Here is a 19234-nt window from a genome sequence, read left to right as displayed (position 1 = left end):
ACCAATGTCAGAGTTTTGGTTGATTTTAGCACATTTTAGTGCTAAAGGAATGTGTAAGGCATATGCTGTGTGCACAGATATACATCACAGCTGTATGTCACATTTTGTAAAGGGCCAGGTCTCAAAGTTACAAGTGTGATGAGTAGGAGTTGGTGCATACCGAAGATATAAGCAAAGTATCCCATGTGCAATTTTATGCTCTCTTAATTTGGCCTCATCTTCAAATGCACTAGAGAGACTATTATTTTCTTTCCACTTACTACCAACCTATTTTTTAAAACAATTAAAAATAGATTCAAACAAATGTATTCAAGACAGAATATGTAATCTCAGATCCAGTGCCGAATTATCATGAAAAGAACATCAGTTGTCCACAAACCTTTTCAGTAACATATAGGAAAAGGATCTGAGGTAGAACCTCTGTCACCTTCCCCATCCCTTGAAGAAAATGCCAACAACATATTGCTGTCATTTATCACACGTTTATGCTAGCATGAGCCATAGTGCAGAGATGCCTGAAAGAAAGGGGAAAAAATCCCAATAGGAGTGAAGAAACAAATCTTAAAGTCAACACACCAGTTTCCATTTCTGTGTAGAGGAAGACACATGCAGCTGCAAGACAAGGAGAGATGCAAATGTACAGCAGATGCAAGAGAAAACCCATATCACCTAGGAGAAAGGCTATATAAGAAGATCTAGGAAGAACACAAGCACATCCATTAGTCAGCTGTAGATAAAGAGATACAAGCCAGACAAACCTTTTAAAATTTGATCAGAGCTAAGGGAAGTTTCAAGGGTTCTGAACATGCCCACCCATTATCAAGTAAACAAATCCCTCTGCTAGAATTAACTCTGAAGAATATTTTAAAAACTCATCTCTTTCCTTAATACAAGGGCTCCTGATTAAGCATGCCATTTCTAATATTCAAGTTTTTGCTATATGAATTTTAAAAATATTTTCATCAGTACCATCTGAAGTACTCTGGAAAAATGAGTTGTCCCACTTCAACAGCAAGATTCAACACAAGAACCAAGAGAGAGAACTCTATTACAGGTGTGCAAGTCATTTGGCAATTTAAAAGGAAGAAAGTTGACTTGGCTGTGATTTAATGGTAATCTAAATGAGACTCCATTCTTGCTATCACTGGCAACAGTGCACAAGGGATGAAATGAAACACTTAGCTGTAAATGCCTTTTATTTTTTTTTTATAAAACCTTCTAGAAATGAAGGCCCTGTGAAATCAAAACTTTTTATATTATCCTATTGTAATGGTTTGACACTGGCCTAACACCAGGCACCCACAAGAGTCACTTTCTCACCCTTTCCTGCCACAGCTGGGCAGAGGAGAGGAAAACAAGCATACAAAGACTTGATGCGTTGAGATAAGGAACGGGAGAAAAAAAAATCACTTCAACAGCAACACAGGCTCAACATAAGGTTGAGAAGTGAATAATTTATGACTAACAGAATCAGAGGAGGATAATGAGAAGTAAAATAAGCCCTTAAAACACCTTTTCTCCCACAACCCCTCCCTCCTTCCCACCAACAGCACAGGGAGACAGGGCATGGGGGTTTAGTCAGTTCATCCCCAAGATTTTCTTCCACTGCTCCAGGAGAGGAGTCCTCCCCCAGTGAGGCTGTGGGGTCTCTCCCATGGGAGACAGTTCTCCGTTAACTTCTCCTGCGGGTCCACTTCCCACGAGTAGCAGCCCTACCACAGCTGCTGCAATGTGAACTCCTCCCTGCAGGCAGTCAGTCCTCCCAAAACTGCAGCGACATGGGGCTCTCTTTCCACGGGGTGCTGTCCTCCAAGGACAGGCTGCTCCAGCCTGGAAGCAGGGGCTCTCTCTCCACCGGGTGTCTCACTGGATCACGGCACATCCTCCAGGCATCCACCCGCTCAAGCATGGGCTGTGCGTGGATCTCTGCATCCCCCATGGATCCCCACAGGCTTCAGGGGAACAGCAGCTTCATCATGATCCCACCATAGCCTGCAGAGAAATCTCGGTTCCAGCACTCCAAGCACCTCCTCCCCTCCTTCTGCACTGACCTTGGTGTCTCCATGATGTTTGCCTCACACGTTCTCACCTCTTCCCAGACCAGCAGAAACACTTGGTGACTTCGTTTTTATTTCCTTCTTAAATACGCCATCACAGAGGCATTACCAGCCTCTCTCATTGGCCCAGCTTTGGCCAGCAGGACACCCATCTTCAGAGCCATCAAGGATTGGCTCTGCTGGACATGGTGGAAGCTTCCAGCAGCTTCCCACAGGAGCCATCTTTGCGATCCACCTGCTACCAAAAACCACGACCTGCAAAACTAATCACCTTTAAGAAAAAAGTATCAAATAGAAATACAATGTTACTGAGCAGTGAGAACAGTCAAAAAGTCAAGTAAAGGTTAAAAATTTATGAAACACAAAAATGAAATTTCATGTACCAAAAAGAAAGCAATCAGACTGAAGATGTTCAGTATGACATGGACACTGCTCCAGAAGACTAAAGAAAAAAAATTATTTCATCTTGTGATATCATGCTGACTTTTCTCCCCAAAGTGCAAGTTTCTCACCAGCGCCATGAATACTGTGTGATTATGCTGCTGCTTGCTGGCTTACTACAGGACTCCAGCTCTTGTCACTGGGCAATACAGAAACCTTGGGCACTGCAATCCCCCCTAGCCTGAACTGGCAATCATAATCCAGCTCTCTTCCCTGCAGCCATTCATGTGGTCATGCAATCAGCAGTGCAGGCTGAACTGAAAACATCGTGTTTTGGTGGGTTTGGATGGATCAGTATCTTTAACCAACTTGCTGGCCGATTGTGTGAAAATAGATGGTGGAATCATATCTGTAGATTTATCATGGTGTACATTGATCCTTGTTTCAATGTATTGGAACAGTGAAGATTTCTATCTTAATGGAGCATTGGTTTGTAAAGTTAGGCCAAAACCCCTAACTGTGAGTAACTAGTTTACCTCAAAACAAAAACAAAAAAAAAAACCAAACCCAAAAAATTGATATGTACCTATCTCCGGTCCCTCAAATTGTTTTGCTTGAATTATACTGGCTCTGCTTCTTGAAAGGATCTCTTTCAAGTAACCCTTGAGAGGTTACTTTTCAAGCTTTTCTAGTAAATAAGACTAGTAAGATGTGGAATACTCAACCAAACCAGGCTGATCCTCTAATTGCTGAGAAGGATGGATACAAAGTTCTATTATTTGCTTGCTCTGCTCTTGATTTAGAGCCACAAAAGAGTTCAGAGAGCTGAACCAGCAGTCAGTTGTAGTGACCTTACAAAAAATGTTTAATGCTAACTGAAAATAACAACTTACCAAGTCTATTCTGATGGAAAATGCTTAGTGACATTTTATAAGTGGTTTAACCTGCAGATCCTCAAAGGTGCTAATGTTCAACAAAGCTGCTTTCTGTTGTTCCCAAGGGATGGATACAGAAACCTTTTCAGCCTGGGCAACATCTAGAAAGTGATGTATATCCTTAACTGAGTCGGTATAGCTGAACTATGACGTTAAGTGGGGGCTCCCATGTGGACACGTGGCATTTACATGTTTTTCTCATGAGTAAGTGATTGACACAGCTCTTACACCTTCAGTACACAAAAGGTGTTATAAAATATCTCTTGAATTTTGTTCACACACTTTAATTGCTCTTATTATATATTGCATCTTGTACTTAAAATTAGATTTTTCAGCCATGTTTTGTCAATGTAAGATTTTGTCAAGCCAATGCTTGACTCAATCATGCCCCAAGTCAGGACTGTGACTCTTGCTGAGAATGGTCTTGGCCAGTCTCTGAGAAATACACCACCATCAGGTACAGCCACATGTCTGAGACAGCCCAACCTCAAAAAGAGCTACAAACCATATCTAGAAACATTTATCAGGCAGGAAAGAAACAAGAACCTCAACAAAATTTTTAAATTCTCCTGCCATTCAATCAGTAGGATGAATCAGCTAGGTATTGTCATTATAGTGCAAGAGTTCTATTGTCACTATATTGCAAGGGTTCCATATTGCCAGAGTTTTGTACCTCCTTGATGTTTCTTGCAGCAGCTCTTCAGAGCACAGACTCTTTCTTGTTCTCACAGCAGCCAACTGATTCCAGTTCCCGCTTAACCAACCAACCCACTCTTTTATAGCACTCTGCTGATTGGCTACAGGTGTGGGCTGTTAACATCAGGCCTGCTCCTGATCCTTAATAAATGGCTCAGCTGCAACTCTTTAGGGAATAAGATTACATTCTATACCACCTTCATTTACCCATACTGTATCCCCCTATAGTAGAGGAGTTAGAGTTAGTAGGAAGACATGCAAGCAAATCCTGAAATGAACAAAGTGCCCTTGTTGGTAAACACAGGTGCCTGTGTACAATCAGCTTTGGCCCAGGGGCCACTTCTCTGATGGTCATGGTGAGACTGAGGAATGAGGTCTGACCTGCTCAAGCAAAGATACATTTGGGTTTTGCTTGGCTTGTGCTGGAGACAAACAGTTGTGGGCTGGCTGGGGGCATGGCCATCTCTCCTACACCCACCTTCCCTCCTCCTGCAGCAAACTGGGCAAGACACCCCTGAGCAGGAGGAGTCATGCACCTCCTGGGAAGAGATACTGAATTCTTTTAGGAATCACTGAGGTGAGGAGTGGAACACCACTGCTAAGCAGTGCATGATGTTACCCAGCACTTCTGGATTGCTCTTTTAGCAGACTGAGACTTGCTGAATCATATGTTACTAAGTACTGACAGTACTCCTCCAGCTTATTCATCACATAAATATGAATAGGATGATTAATAATTAAGTTTTAACACATTTCACCATGCACGTTTTTTGGTTTATATGATTCATTAAATAATGACAGCTCCAGACAGTCACAGATTTTTGTGTTAAGGCATTATGTTGGCGTATGAAGCCAGGTGAGGTGGGTGTAATTGAGCTAGGTGGTAAAACCAAACAGGCTGTCTCATAGTCCTATTTTATACACTATCAGCAACAGTTTAACTAATCTGGCATCCATTGGTTTAGACTCTTTTTGTTCAAGGTGTTGTCAAGGATGAGCTAAGTAATGTAGTTTTAATTCAAAAAAGATACCCCACATGGTAAATGCATTTATTTAGTTCATTGATATCTAGGGCATGCATAGGCCATTTCTTACAACATACCACACTAAACCAGTGACTTCTGCCCACTGCCTGAGTGTGGCTGTCTCCTCATCATATCCAGATGAAGAAGTCATGTAACCAGTCCACATCTGATACAGAATGTTAGTTGAAACCACGAATGGAAAGATAATCAATAATATCTGCCTACACAAGGAAGATAGGAAACTGGAAAGTTTGAATATCTGCAAATTCCTATTTTGTTGGGATGATATATAATCATGACATAAGTAAAAAGATTCAAAGGCCATTTCAGAGGACTGCTTCCTCCTGATTTTTGCCTCTATTCCAGCTATGCAAATTTATGATGCCATGAAGAAAACCCCACTTCAAAAAAAGCATACATGTATAAACATTTGTTCTAGTGACAAGGGCATTAAGTTTCCTGGTCTAAGGATCTAGCAAGATTGTATCCTTAGACAGAATATCAATTAGTGGGCCTACATTCTTGCTGATGGCTGTAATTTGTGCTTTTCAGGACTTCTGAATTATTTACGTGAAGAGGAACCTCCCAGTTTCACTGTGAATCACCTCAGAGCCTCTTGGTTAGCACACAGGACACATGAAACTGCTTTTGAATCCTTGCTTCAGATTAGGCAGGGCAGGGATTTGGGGCTATGCCTCAAGCCTTCAGACCACCATCCATTACAAAATGGGGTGGGATTGTTGTTTTGTGGGGAGGACATGTCAGGAATGATACATAAGAAAAGGAGCGATCTCAGCTTAAACACCTTCTCCAGGAGAGGCGCCAGAGTGACGATTTCAAGGGCAAGTAAAAATCTTTCTACAGGTTGAAGATATTGTGTATCAAAGCAGCCACATCACGGTTGTGCTACGCTTCTACAGCTCATTAATGAATCTAAACTTCTTTTCCAAAAGCACTTAAAGAAATCTGCTTTGTGATTCAGCCTAAGCAGTTACAACATACACAGGAAAATGTAAGAGTTTGCCAATTTAGCTTTGTTTCACTCATTCTGTGGCTCCTAAACCTACACATTTTATAAATAAACATTTTCTGACTATAGATCTTGTTTACATTGCAGGCAGGCAAACTGAAGCAATACAACATCAAAAGAGGTAAGAAATTCTTCTGCATGTGTCTAAAGTAGAATGCTATCTTTTCACTGTTAAAAGGCCAATAATTTTAAGCAAATGCATGCCCCAAACAGCCATATACATTGTATATTATTTGTATTTACTTATACACTGGCTGAACATGAGAAAACATACTCTGGTATACTTGGTTCATCAGTCAGGGTGTCACAAAGTTGTGGAGACAAGACTCAGTGAGGCATGAGAAGCATGACACTGATTATGTGGAAGGTCATGATAAGATTTATTGCTCCTGCAGTAGCTAAATATTGCCAATACAGTACATAATACAAGCACGTCTAAAGTGTTATAATAGAAACAGGTTTAGCTAGGGATTATACACAGGGTCACAGGCCTTACAGAATTCACAGCTGCAAAGCATCAAAGTACCTGTGGAGCTACTTTAGGGTTTTATCTCTGTGACTTAATGCTTTTACTCACTTGGTAAGAATTTGGTTTAAGATATTCATTGGACTAGTGACCAGCTTAAATAATGATGTAGACAAACAGCCATTTTGGGGAGAGCTGCCCTGATGTGAAGCATGATCTCCAGGTACTTACTGTTTCTCAGCTGGAAAGCTGTCACACCTCAGCTGTTTGGGACTCCTGTAGACCAGTCTAGCTAAGCAGGAGGCAATCACGGGCACCATAGGCAGGATACCTTCTATCACCATTGGCTGGTTTTCACAATGAGCCTGACTGAAACATCAGATGCTGAGTGAGTCTTTATCATGGTTAGAGATGCACTGATCCCTGTATTTGCAGCAGTTCTTACAAATCTTATTGGTAGGAATGCCTGGTAAGGCCTGAATGAGAGAAAGTAGGTTTTTCTGCAGGTTAGACTTGCTTTTGGGATTCTCTGTGTTGCCATTATAGCGCAAGAGTTCTATTACCATTACATTGCAAGGGTTCCATGTTGCTAGAGTTTTGTACCCCCTTGATGTTTCTTGCAGGCAGCTCCTCCAGGCACTGACTCTTCCTTGTCCTCACAGCAGCCAGCTGACTCCAGCTCCCCTTAAACAACCAATCCACTCTTTTATAACACTCTGCTGATTGGCTATAGCTGTGGCCTGTTAAAGTCAGGCCTGCTCCTAATCCTTAATAATTGGCTCAGCTGCAACTCTTTAGGGAATAAGATTACATTCTATACCACCTTCATTTACCCATACCATATCCCCCTACATTTCCAGATATTTAATTTCATTCATGTCTTATTGATCCCCAAGTCTTGGGCAATGGCCAAAACTGTGGTTTTTCTGTTCTTCTGAGGCTGATATTGCTGCTGCTGTTCACTCATGCTCAGTCTTCTGAAAACTGGGTGTTCATCAGATGCAAATTCAGCGCTGAAGCGATTCAGTCTATAGGCTTGGTATGAGCCTCATGGGGCTCCACTTACATGTTTGCAGTGGAAATGGCTGGGGCAGTCACTCAGGCCATCAGTGCTTCAGCCACATCTTCCTGCAACTTGTTACTCCCTGGTCTCAGTCAGTGGAAGAGGATGTATTCATGCTCACTATATATTAAAGTCAGGGCTGAAATCCTCCTACAGCATTTACCTTGGACTCCAGCAAGCAGACAGATTTTCATTACCATTTTGATGTGGATGAGACAGTCTTCAGCAATGGGTGAGGGGTGAAGGGGGAAATCAGGATTACTGGGCAATTTGAATTATTTCAGTCTCTGGCATTTGGAATTTCTCACATTACACTTGCAAATCTTGTCTTCCTTATAAGTGCAGCCAGATGTTTCTTTTTCATATCTTCTTGCCTAAGTGTAGTTAGGAGTTTAGAATCTCTAATAACACCCTCAAAATCGCTGGTCATCCTCCTGTCACAGCATGAAGTCTGGGCTTCTGCAGTGCTGGAGCTCAGATATCCCATCAGAGCTCATGCCAGTCCAGCACCATGCAAGGCTGTTGCTAGAGCACAGCACAGGACAAGTTTGGGGATTTTTTTCTCACTGAAAACTCTGACCTCCTCAGGATTGCTTTGTCCTTCATGTTGCCCTGTTCTACATCAACTAAGGGTTGTTTGTGATTTTAATTGCCAGAGATACACAGATATTTAGATTAGATGCCTGAATGAATCTTTAGTCTTAAAGGGCTAAAAATAATCAATGTGGACTGTTTTACTTGTATAATTAAAATATTTAATCAAGGCAATCAAAGGGGAGCATAGTGACTACTAAATGATGTTTCAAATGCTACCATACACCAATACTTCTATCACTCTTATCCTATAATTTCAAGAAACGTTTGTAGAGATACATATTATCAACTGTATTGTCAATTTTGTTTCACAAAGATGTCCACAAATCTAATTTTACTAAGGGGAGATGATGAGCTATATTTACAGTTTTGACTCTTAGGATTTTTTCACCAATACCTCAATAATGCATGTCCCTGCTAGGATAGCAAATTAGGAAAGAAGCCACAGCTAATTCTGCATTACTTAAAAATTCTGAGCTATAAACTTCGTTAGTTCAAGAACTGTTTTACAATCACCTCATCTTTCTTTGCTGTACAGACTGCAAATTTCAGAAAACAGACCCCTGAATGTACCTCCAGCTGCCTGTGTTTATGTGTGTGTGCAATGTTGTTATATCATCTTATTTACAGTAGGAGTTTTTGGAAATAACTGGGTATTGTTCCCCATTTGGAAGGATAAAGTAAAAATAATTGTATTGTTGGTTTTGATTAAATCAAAGAGTGACTAAACTTTATAGAATTTTGGCACAGTAAAAAGTTTCATAGAACACTGTTGGAACTAACAGCCTTATTTGACATAAGTAAGTGATAACAGACAGGGATTTTACTGCAGTTTTTATTGCCAATGAATTCTTCCTAGTTATTTTCCTTCAGCTCTGATATTGTATGGTTGAAGAATGCCCTTTTGTCTTTTGAAAGGTTAACAATAATAAACTTGGGTTTATGGATTTCATGGACTTTGAAGGAAAAAAATAAACTATGTTCTTGTTCTTGTCTGCTGTATCCTCTCCTGCAGAAAACCAGGCCTTATTTTATAAATATTGTTCAAAAATACAATGTGTAACTGTTCTGATGACACTTCCCATGTCACTGACTCTGACAATTAGCAAAAATATTTCATATTCAGCTCTTGTTGAAGAATGGGAGCAAAGACCAGGAAGCATCTTGCTAGTCCCTATACTGCATGTAATTGATGATTTGCACTTAATTAAGTGCTACAATCAGAAGCTACTTTGGATTACACCTGAGACTTTGGACTCTAGTGTGGCAACACTGAAGTAAACCTGTGTAGTCTCTGTGGCACAGATAAAAACTTTGTCCAAGTTGCTGTGTTCAGCAAATCCCTGTGACTGTCAGTTCAGCGTGGAACACCTTCAAGAGGTGGTGAATTGATTTGCCTTGGCTAAAAATCATGACAGTTGGTAACAGCATTTCAGTGGGGATAGATTTTCTCCCTTACTTTTATTGAAAGGTTCACCCCACACTAAAATTATCTGCATCAGAACAAATCAAATATTTCAGTGGCATAAACAGTATCTGATGCCCTGATAATTACACTACTGGTAAAGGAAAGAGAGATCTGACTTCTTAAGTACAGATGCTTTAAATATGCCCAGAGCAGATCTTTCTTTTAAGTTATGCTTCTCCAATAAAAAGAACACGAGATGTTGACTGAAAGAATGGAGATACATTCTATAGTTTTATCAGCAGTGATAGCTAAAGGTATCGTTTTACTTACACTTATTCTTAACATATTATGCGGCTCATGGAACCTGGTCCAGTAGACTGGTAGAAGTAAATGTTAACTAAGCCATGTGTTAACTGCTAAAGCTCTGATGCAGGACACTTGCCAGTTATTCTTTCAATGACTGGCATTTTCCTAATTACATGCAAAATGATGAATTAATTGGTTTTGCTATAATCTCAGTAGGCTCTCTTATTAACTAATTTATTTGTATGCATACTAAGACATCAGCTGCAGTCAAAACAATTTATTATTAGCACAGACTTCCTAATGCTCCTGGGGTTTTGAAGCCTCAAGTTACTGGTTTTATCAGAAAACATGATTCACCTCTAGTCCAAGGATATCATATTTAATTAACTTTGCACAAAAAATTTCCAGCAATTCTACGTCTGGAAAAAATGTGCACATATGATGTCTACCCCCAAATATTCTGTATGTTAAAGTGAGCAGTGGATTGTATTTATTTCAGGTTAAAAAGAAAAAAACAACCCAAGTTTGCAAAATCCTGAAGTCTATTTCAGAAAATAGACTTGGATCATAGAGTCACAGAGCATTCTGGATTGGAAGGGACACACGAGGGTCATCAAGTCCAAAAACTGACTCCAAACAGGGCAACCTAAATGTTAAACCAGTGATGTACAAATGGGTTTTGGAGACCAAAAGCTTGAAGCCAAAATAATTTCCCTAGAGGCTTGTTTTAGTGCTCACAAAGAAGACATTAAAATAAGATGATCTGAAATTTGAAAGGGTGGTAGTCTTGGTATTTAAGACCAGCCTTTTCCGTCTCAACATCAAAATGCCTTAAAAGTTATAAACTGCCTAAACTGCTTCTTAAAAAAATATTAATTTAGAATTCCTTTGGAACTAATTACTACATTTAAAGGAAAAATAATCAGATTATAAGTTCTTTTAAGTCTTGACATTTCAGTTTGCAAGTAGTGTACCCTTTCAATTCAAACACAGCTGATATTTACCTACTTAAAGGGTAGGTATATGAAAAACACCTACCTTCTTTGCCTTTATCTTTGTAAAACCCTTTATTTTGTTGATGGCAACCATAACTATGTCACTTTTGACTCACTTGATTACAAAGAGGTTTCTGAATTTACCTCTGATCTTCTAAGCTTTTTGATCAGGTTTTGCTGTCTACATTTATTACCAAACTCTTGTTCCAATTCTCAAAAATTATTACAAAATATTAAGCAGTGCATATATTCTCCAGTCTTGCATCATGGAAGCAATTTCTGCTATTTAACATTATAGCTTTAATTTCTATTTTCGAAAAACAGATGAGGAAGGATCATTAGAGTCTAAGGATTTGTTTGCTTTTCTTTTTCAAAATCAGTTTTCACAGTTTAAATGTGTTTTAATCCACAGAGAGCAGAAGTGGCAGAGCAGAAGTTAGTGATGTATACTTTTGATCTCATTGTGTACAATCAAGTCTACCCCTGGATATGACAAGATGAGCTGGTAACTGATGCAGGGAAGGGAGGTCCATGATATTCTGGGATTAGATCAGCTTAAATGAATCTGGAAATCTCCTTGCTTGCACTGAGTGCTGGTTGTGCTCATGTGCATGACCTGCTTCTGATCACCTGGCAAGAAAGTACAGAGCTCTGTGAGCTGTGTCTGAAGGAATGAAACTCCACAGCCCATTAAGCTCATACACACTGATGTTCATTTGCATTTTGCCTGCTGTTTTGGCAGGCTGGCACCCTGACATGACTGGCTGGGTAGTTCATTCCTGTGGCCTCTACACTTCTGGGCCCAACTAGATACCATCTCCTGATGGAAAGTTTTCTCTGCAGTTAAAAGCACTCTAAATTTAATAGAATCATAGAATGATTTGGGTTAAAAGAGACCTTAAAGATCATCTAGTTTCAAGCCCCTGACATTTGCAGGGACACCTTCCAGTAGGCCAGGCTGCTCACCTTCAAAATGTGTGTTGCCTAAAACAATAAGCCACTTGCATCCTTGTCTTTTGGGAAGAGGTGAGGATTTGTTCTTTTGAAAAATCTTCATAGCAATGGTCTTCACAAAACTCTCAAAACAGTATTTGCCTTGCAAAGTTACGTCTGCCCTGCAATATGGAACCACTGGAAAAAATTTATCACAGTGTCCCAAGAACAAAAAGAGACAAAGTAGCACCTAGCTCTTTATTATTATGCGGGCCTGGAAAAGGATTTATTTGTGTGACACTCCTGCCTATGGTTTGGAAAAGGGTGCTGAGATACTGCAGTATGGAGATGATCCCAGGATGAGAATGCAGCCTGGTGACAGTCACCTAAAAACCAGTCTCCTAGTCATACAAAGCTCTCTAAGAAGAATACAGACTAGACTTCTTCATCTGTCAGATTTCTGGACGATACTTCTATTTTGGGCTGGAAATCTGGTCAGATTTGGATTTTGTTATAAATGCTTTGGTTAACTTTTTCAGTAGTCATTGAGTCTTTTCCACTCTTATCTAGAATATTGCTCATGTCATGGAGGGATCATTCATGCCCATACATTTAAAGATTTTCTGTACCTAATCAGGCCACTAGACAGAATCCATTTCCCTCTTATTCTGCACTTAGTCTTGCTTATGGGGAGGTGGATGCATGGTTGCTCTGTATCCACAAGAGTGGCCTTTTTCTTCTCTGGCCTGTGTACAGTGCAGACTTTAAATTATGATCAATATTATATTCAGAAAAATATAAAAACTTGGTCCATGCTCTTTTAAAAGTGCATAGAAATGTATAGAGTATCTTGTAAAGCTCTGTGGAGTAGTAGGGTGAGGGGCCCTTTGGGTTTCATAGCACAAAAGTTTTGTGTTTCAGCTGGACAACTGGATGGCTTTCTGTATGTCTGTGTGCAGGGGGGTGTCTCATACAAAACCCAACCATTCCAGCTGCTGTTCTGCTTCATGAATGCCTAAGCCTGCACAAATAACAAGGCACTGAAAAGGTGACAGGCTTAGGTCACCACACCTTCTAATTTCAAAAGTTGGTGTAACTCTGTTCATGTCGATGTAGACGTTGTGCCTGACTGCAGGGGGTAGAAAATGCAACTTTTGCACTCTGTTGCAAAAAGCACTCTGTTGTAGTTCCAGCACCAGAATCACTATGTTTTTCATTTCAGAATTGATAGTTCAGGCCTTTCAAACACGAGTGATACAAAATGGGAGCATTTACGTGAATGATGTCAGTATACCTACCTTGCTGTGCTCCATTTAGAACTTTTGAAATAGGCATTTGTTCATCAGCATGTCTTCTCACAAAGGGTATAAAACTGTGGCAGCCAAATGCTTCTCCCTCCCACCTTACCACCTGTCTTTTGTGATGATAACAACTCTTATTGGGCATTCAGCATCTGGCAAATAACAGGAGCAGAGTGTAGAAAGAGGAATATTTAGGGAACTACCAAAAGATTGCATAGCACAGAAGTATCTATGGATTTTCAAGTTTGAGGAGAAGATCATCAGGACCATGCTGCTGGCAGTCTGCAATGTTCAAGGAGACAGGACAGAAAAGTTTGCAGATAAGGAATGAAGAAATGTGATGTTGTGGAAAGTGTGAATAGTCTGAGAACATGCTGGAAAGCATATAATGCTCCCCCATCCTTTTCCTCTGAAAGTGCTCCCCTGCCTTATGTGGCTTCATCTGATATGGCACTGAACATCTCTTACTCATGTAAGTTTTGGTAACCACAGATCCTCCTACCCACAATTTTCACTTAGATAATGCCACATTCTGAGCTGCTGCACCAACACTGATTTCTGCCATTTCTCAAGTGTAATCAGGAGAAGACTTGCAATAACACCTTCCTGAGCAGTATGGCATAAAGACCTTCTCCATCTTTTCCCCTCAGAATAGGAGCATTGGGCATTACCAGTAGCATAACCAGGCAGTCCTGGCAAAGGCAGCTTTGAGGGACCCTGGCAGAACCAGTAGTAATAGTAATATTGCTTAGATTCACTTGCAAAGCAGTAGCCTTCTTTCTGCCTCAGTTTACCTGTTCTTCAGTGTCCTCTGTGCATTTTCAGCGTAGAACTGACTCTGTGAGGTCTGACTGGTTCTGTGGTCTCACATAATTGGCCATTCTATCTCTCCATTTCTTTAGAGGAATCTACAGAAATATCACCCAAATTCAAACATTTGGTAATTATAGGACTGGAAACTTCAGGGTGACAAGCACATCACTGTACTGCGCAAGAATCTACACCCAATCCTCACTGAAAATTTACCACTGCCAATCCAAACATGGATTTGTTTCCTTTCTCACCCAGGAAAGACTCAGACATCCCACAGACACTAGAATCACCTGCTCCGGCCAAATGTTGCCCAAATGTTGTTGTTGATTCTGAAAGTGCTCTTGATCCTCTTTTTGGAAGGCTAGAAATGACACCAGCTGTATGCAGCAGTGTGGCTGTATACTGTTAGAACAAAATCAATATATATAACACTGTATTTCAGGGAAACAGTAGCAATGTGGCCAAGTGCACACTATCCTTAGGAGATAAGCACCTTCAGAACTGCCACTCAGAGATAATATCCATGTAAGACATTACTGTTAATAATATTATTGTGGATACATTATGAAGCAAAGAATAGTCAGCTGAGATATTGGTCAATGTTGCGTATCTTGCTTGGCTACTGCTGCTAATTAGTAGCTTTTCAAAAGAAAAAACAAGTAGTTATAAAGTCTCTCTCTCTAAAGTGAATGTCATACTGTATGAAATTATTATAAACCATGTCTTTGGTTCACAGGATGTCACATAATCTTGCATTTAGTATTACATCCTGCATTCTGTACTGATTTACCAGAAATAAAAGCAGATAATTGCCTATTGGAAAGTGGCAGATCTAGAATAGCTAAAACTAGAAGAGCATTATGTATTGAACGTTCCCAAGTGTTTGACAAACTACAAAATAATTCTTCATTCTCCTATTTGTATTTTTAGCTATCTTGAATAGAAAAGAGCGGCCTTCGCTCACAAGAGCTTTCTTCAATATTTCTTAATGCCACAGACACTTTTTAATGAGGATAAGATGAAAAATAACTCTCTCTGTGTGTGTGTGTGTAATGGTGTGTGTGCGGCAGGCTTTGGGGGTGTTTGTTTAAGGGGATCCCAGGTGCCAGCAGCTGGGGAGACTGAGAATCCAAGGCTGTGTACCGGGTGGAATGTGTTTAAGTGTCGGGAGAGTAGCTAGGAATTGGAAAAGTACAAGGCCATGGCTAATTCCAAGTCCTGCACCTGCAAGATAGCGTGTCCTTGAGCCTAGATAGAGTATGATAACAAATAGTGAAAGAGACATGAGAAAAGAGAGATGTAACCCCTAAAGAATGGGGAAGAGCTGATGTTGTGGTGTGGCCAATGGACAGTGTAAATTACAGAATATTCATGAGCTTATTACTTGCTATATAAGTGTCTGATGCTCTCTTCAATAAACGAAGCTTGCTGATCTCATATTGAGCGCCTCAAGTTTTCCCTGCACCCGACAAATAGCTCATTCTGCAACATTTAAGTTCAGCAACCTGAGGGATTCCCACTCCATATGTGTATATACATACACATTTCCCATGAGGAGAACTACTTAGAGCTGAGCCAGAGAGGGGAATAGGGCTCTGTGCTGCTCTGTGTGGCTGACAGTGTGTCTGTCCATCTGTGTTCAGTATGTGTGTGCTCACTGCTGGGCCACATGTACCCCTGCCACTACTGCAGACATGCTGCTGGTCAGCCCTGGGGACAGGGAGCTGCAGCAGCCTTGCTGCTGTCAGGCTGCTGGGTTTGAACACGTGCTTTTGCAGCTTAGGACACTTTTCACTGAGCTGCACAACTGCAAAGGTCAACCCAAAGCAACGCTGACCATTTAGGTTGATTCCTGCTATGACTGCTACAAACCAAATATTCCAGAAACTTCAACACTCAAAATAGTCTGCTTCACTAAAATCTGTCCCTAGAGAAAGTGTTAAGCACTCAGAGTTGGATCATTAGGATCCATATACTGCAGCCCTAAGACTTAACAAACTTCTCTGGTTGTCTGTACGTACATTAGTATGAAGATAACTTAGGGAATGAAACACAAGGGTTGAAAAGCATGGGTTCTGCTCCTCTCAATCTAAATTTCACATGAACTCCAATCTTACTTAAGATTCAGACTGTGAAATCTTATGCTGGCTTACACTCCCTGGTTCCTAAATGCTAACTTACTGTAGACATGTTTAAAATCTACCTTAAAAGCATTATAGATGATACATTTATCTCAAATAAGAAGTGGTTTTATTGTGAGCCACAGATATGTCTGTACTGATGCACACTTTAATGAAACTTAAATCTCTGGGGAGCTACAGAAGTATTATATATACTTAAATCCTCCATACAGTAAAGGATTATGAAACGAATTGATGATATCCAAATTTGGATTGACCTCCTAGCATTCTAAAGTGTAAAACTCCCAGCATTCTAAATCTGATCAGCCTATTCCTTAATTATTCTGATTTTCCTTTACTGAATGAAAACCACAGACTGACAGTGCACAGTGACTCATTTAGGAAATAGATTACTTGGATTTAAACCATCTTTAACCTCAGGGTGGTGGGACTACCCTCACATCAGGCAGAACAGCCTGATGTGAGACTCAGGACACATCAACTCCAGCTTCAGCAGCCAGAGCACACTCCCCTTTGAGAAAGAAGAACAAAATGTTATGGAGACAAAGAACAAACAAGAGGAAACCCTAATTGCAGGCTGCAAACAAGAAAATTTACCCTGAGAGAAATATACATTATACAGTGCTATGATCAACTGTCTTTATTTTTCTAGGCTTATTTTTATATATTATAGGGATAATAAGTGTATAGGATAAGGATTTTGAGGACATATTTCTAGGATTTGAATAGAGCATTAAGATTGCACAAACATTATATAATCATTCACTTATATGAAAAGATTCTAAATGTTAGATGACAAAGTTTATGTTATTGTTGTTCTCATAGAATGCTAACTCCTGTTTGCAAGAATTGATTTAATTGTGGATCATCTATTGTTGGTTTCCAGAAATAATCAGTTACTCAACATTTTCTTGCACTAAGATGCACAACAGACAAAAGAAAACGAAAAAGGAAGCCTACTGAATTTGTGATTTTCTTCGATGAAATCTAAGCAGTCCTTCTTCCTTAAAAGAGTATTTGCAAACAGGGAGTGATATGCTTTTTGGGCACACTTGGTGATTTTTAGATAAACAGTTTAGCAAACATATGGATTCAGTCTTGCAGCTACAGAAGCACCCATGCTGATTAAGGAAAATGGCAAGTGCCTTGATTTCATTAGAGAAGGAACAAACCCAGGATGGCTGGTAAAATGGTGATGTTTTAATCATTAGAGAGAACAAAAAGATTAGAAACAGATACTTACACATACAGTGGCCTTATGGTTATGATTTTTTTTCAATTCTGTAGGACAATCCTACAGGAAAAATATATTTAATTATTAACTATAGTCAAACCAAATTTTAAACAAAACTGTAATGCATTTTATACATTTCTAGCCTGTTATTTTATTGAAAACGTTCTTTTGTTAAAAAAAAAAAGATTTTTCTGCCTTCAAGAAAAAGGAGCTAAATCTCTTCATGAACAAAAGTATTGTCAGAGATGATACAGATTCACTAGGTGGCAGCATAGCTAGCAATCTTCTGAAAAATCTCTCTCATATTCTGTGTATGTTTTAGATGTTTTTTGCCCAAGCAGGATATAAAAAACAGACAGAAAAACAGCCTACTAGGAAGCCAATATTAATAAAGTGAACTTCTTATAATAGGTCATTATTTCAGAACATGTATTAATTTAAGGCTATGTTGTGTATCTGATAAATGACGTGCATATGGTATGGTGTGGTAAAAATCTAGAATAAAACAGGAAAAAAAGAAATTCCTAACAAAGAGTTCAACCATAGCTTATAGTCAAGTCTACAGCAGATTAACTATGAATTCTAACTTCAAAATGCAAACAAGAAAAATAAATGTAATATGCAGCTGTTAAAAGGTATTAGAAGTAATTTGAGTTGGTCCTAAGCAAGGGAGAAATTTAGTAAAAAATTGCAGAGGTATAACCACGATATAAGCACTGCCCGTACTCTCCAGAACCAATTGGTATAGGGCAAACAGTGTGGTGCCAAATGGGAGAACAAATTAAGCAGAGAAAGAAGATTGCCCCTGGGTCTGACTGCTTTCCAAGCTATAATGATGCTACGGACTCAAAACCAAAGTCTTCTGGTTTCATATGAGACTGAAAATGGATCTTACCAGTTTGCAGGATTCTCTCTGATTTTATGGCTAGATTGTAAATGACAGCTTTTCCCCTTCTTTTTAGAGGAAAAAAATGGCTTAAAACATTCTCAGCAGGGAAAAGGAATATCAAAATACCTTTTTAATCGGACTGAAATAATTCAGTCTTCTCAGCTTCAAGGATTCAGATGAACCAATTGATCCTTCTCACCTCTGTGCACACCTTACAGTCAACATTCATAAAATCAGAATGGATAATGATGATTTACTGAAATATTCTGAAAGGAAGCTCTTTCCTGATACAGATCACCATAATTATCCAATAATCTCAGTTCTGCAATGCGCCCTCAGCCACTTATGCTTAACATACGGCTGTGGTGCTGCTGCTGCTGTGAGCTCATGGTCAAGCCAGCCATGCAGTACTTAGCCAGGAAACCTTTTCTTAGTCTAATTTCCCCTCATTAATGACTGTGAGATTGGTTACATTGTATCCCAACCTTCAGGACTAATCCTTGTCCTGCCAAGTCGAGAATCTTTTCTTACCAGCTTCTCCAAAGTACCTTTGCAGTGCAGTTTGAGGCTGTTTCTTGTGCCTTTGACAATTTACTTTCTCCTAGGGAAGAGACAAGACTGGTGGATGACAGATAGTGACACAGTCCTGAGCTAAATCCCAGTTCTGGTATTTAATCAAAAGGATTGGTTGCCATCCACAAACTGCTTGAGCTGTGCACTTGTGGTTTAGAATCCCAGCATCATGCCTGATGGAATTTCAGTTGTGGTCAATCTGGACTGAAGCATGCTTTTAGACTGGCAAGCAGAAGACCTACATCTCTGAAATTGCATACAATATGTTGGAGATATGCTGGAGATGTTGCTGTTCATGATTAAATGGAACAGATTTTGCATTTTTATAGTGCTTGCATATATTTCAGAGAAAAGGAATAATAAAAAAAATGTATTTGGCAAAACTCTGTAACTT

Source organism: Melozone crissalis, unplaced genomic scaffold (genome assembly GCF_028551555.1).
Source record: "Melozone crissalis strain CALT ecotype California unplaced genomic scaffold, PUWL_Pcris_2 ptg000027l_1, whole genome shotgun sequence".
Classification (NCBI taxonomy): domain Eukaryota; kingdom Metazoa; phylum Chordata; class Aves; order Passeriformes; family Passerellidae; genus Melozone; species Melozone crissalis.
Note: the sequence above shows the minus strand (reverse complement) of the source record.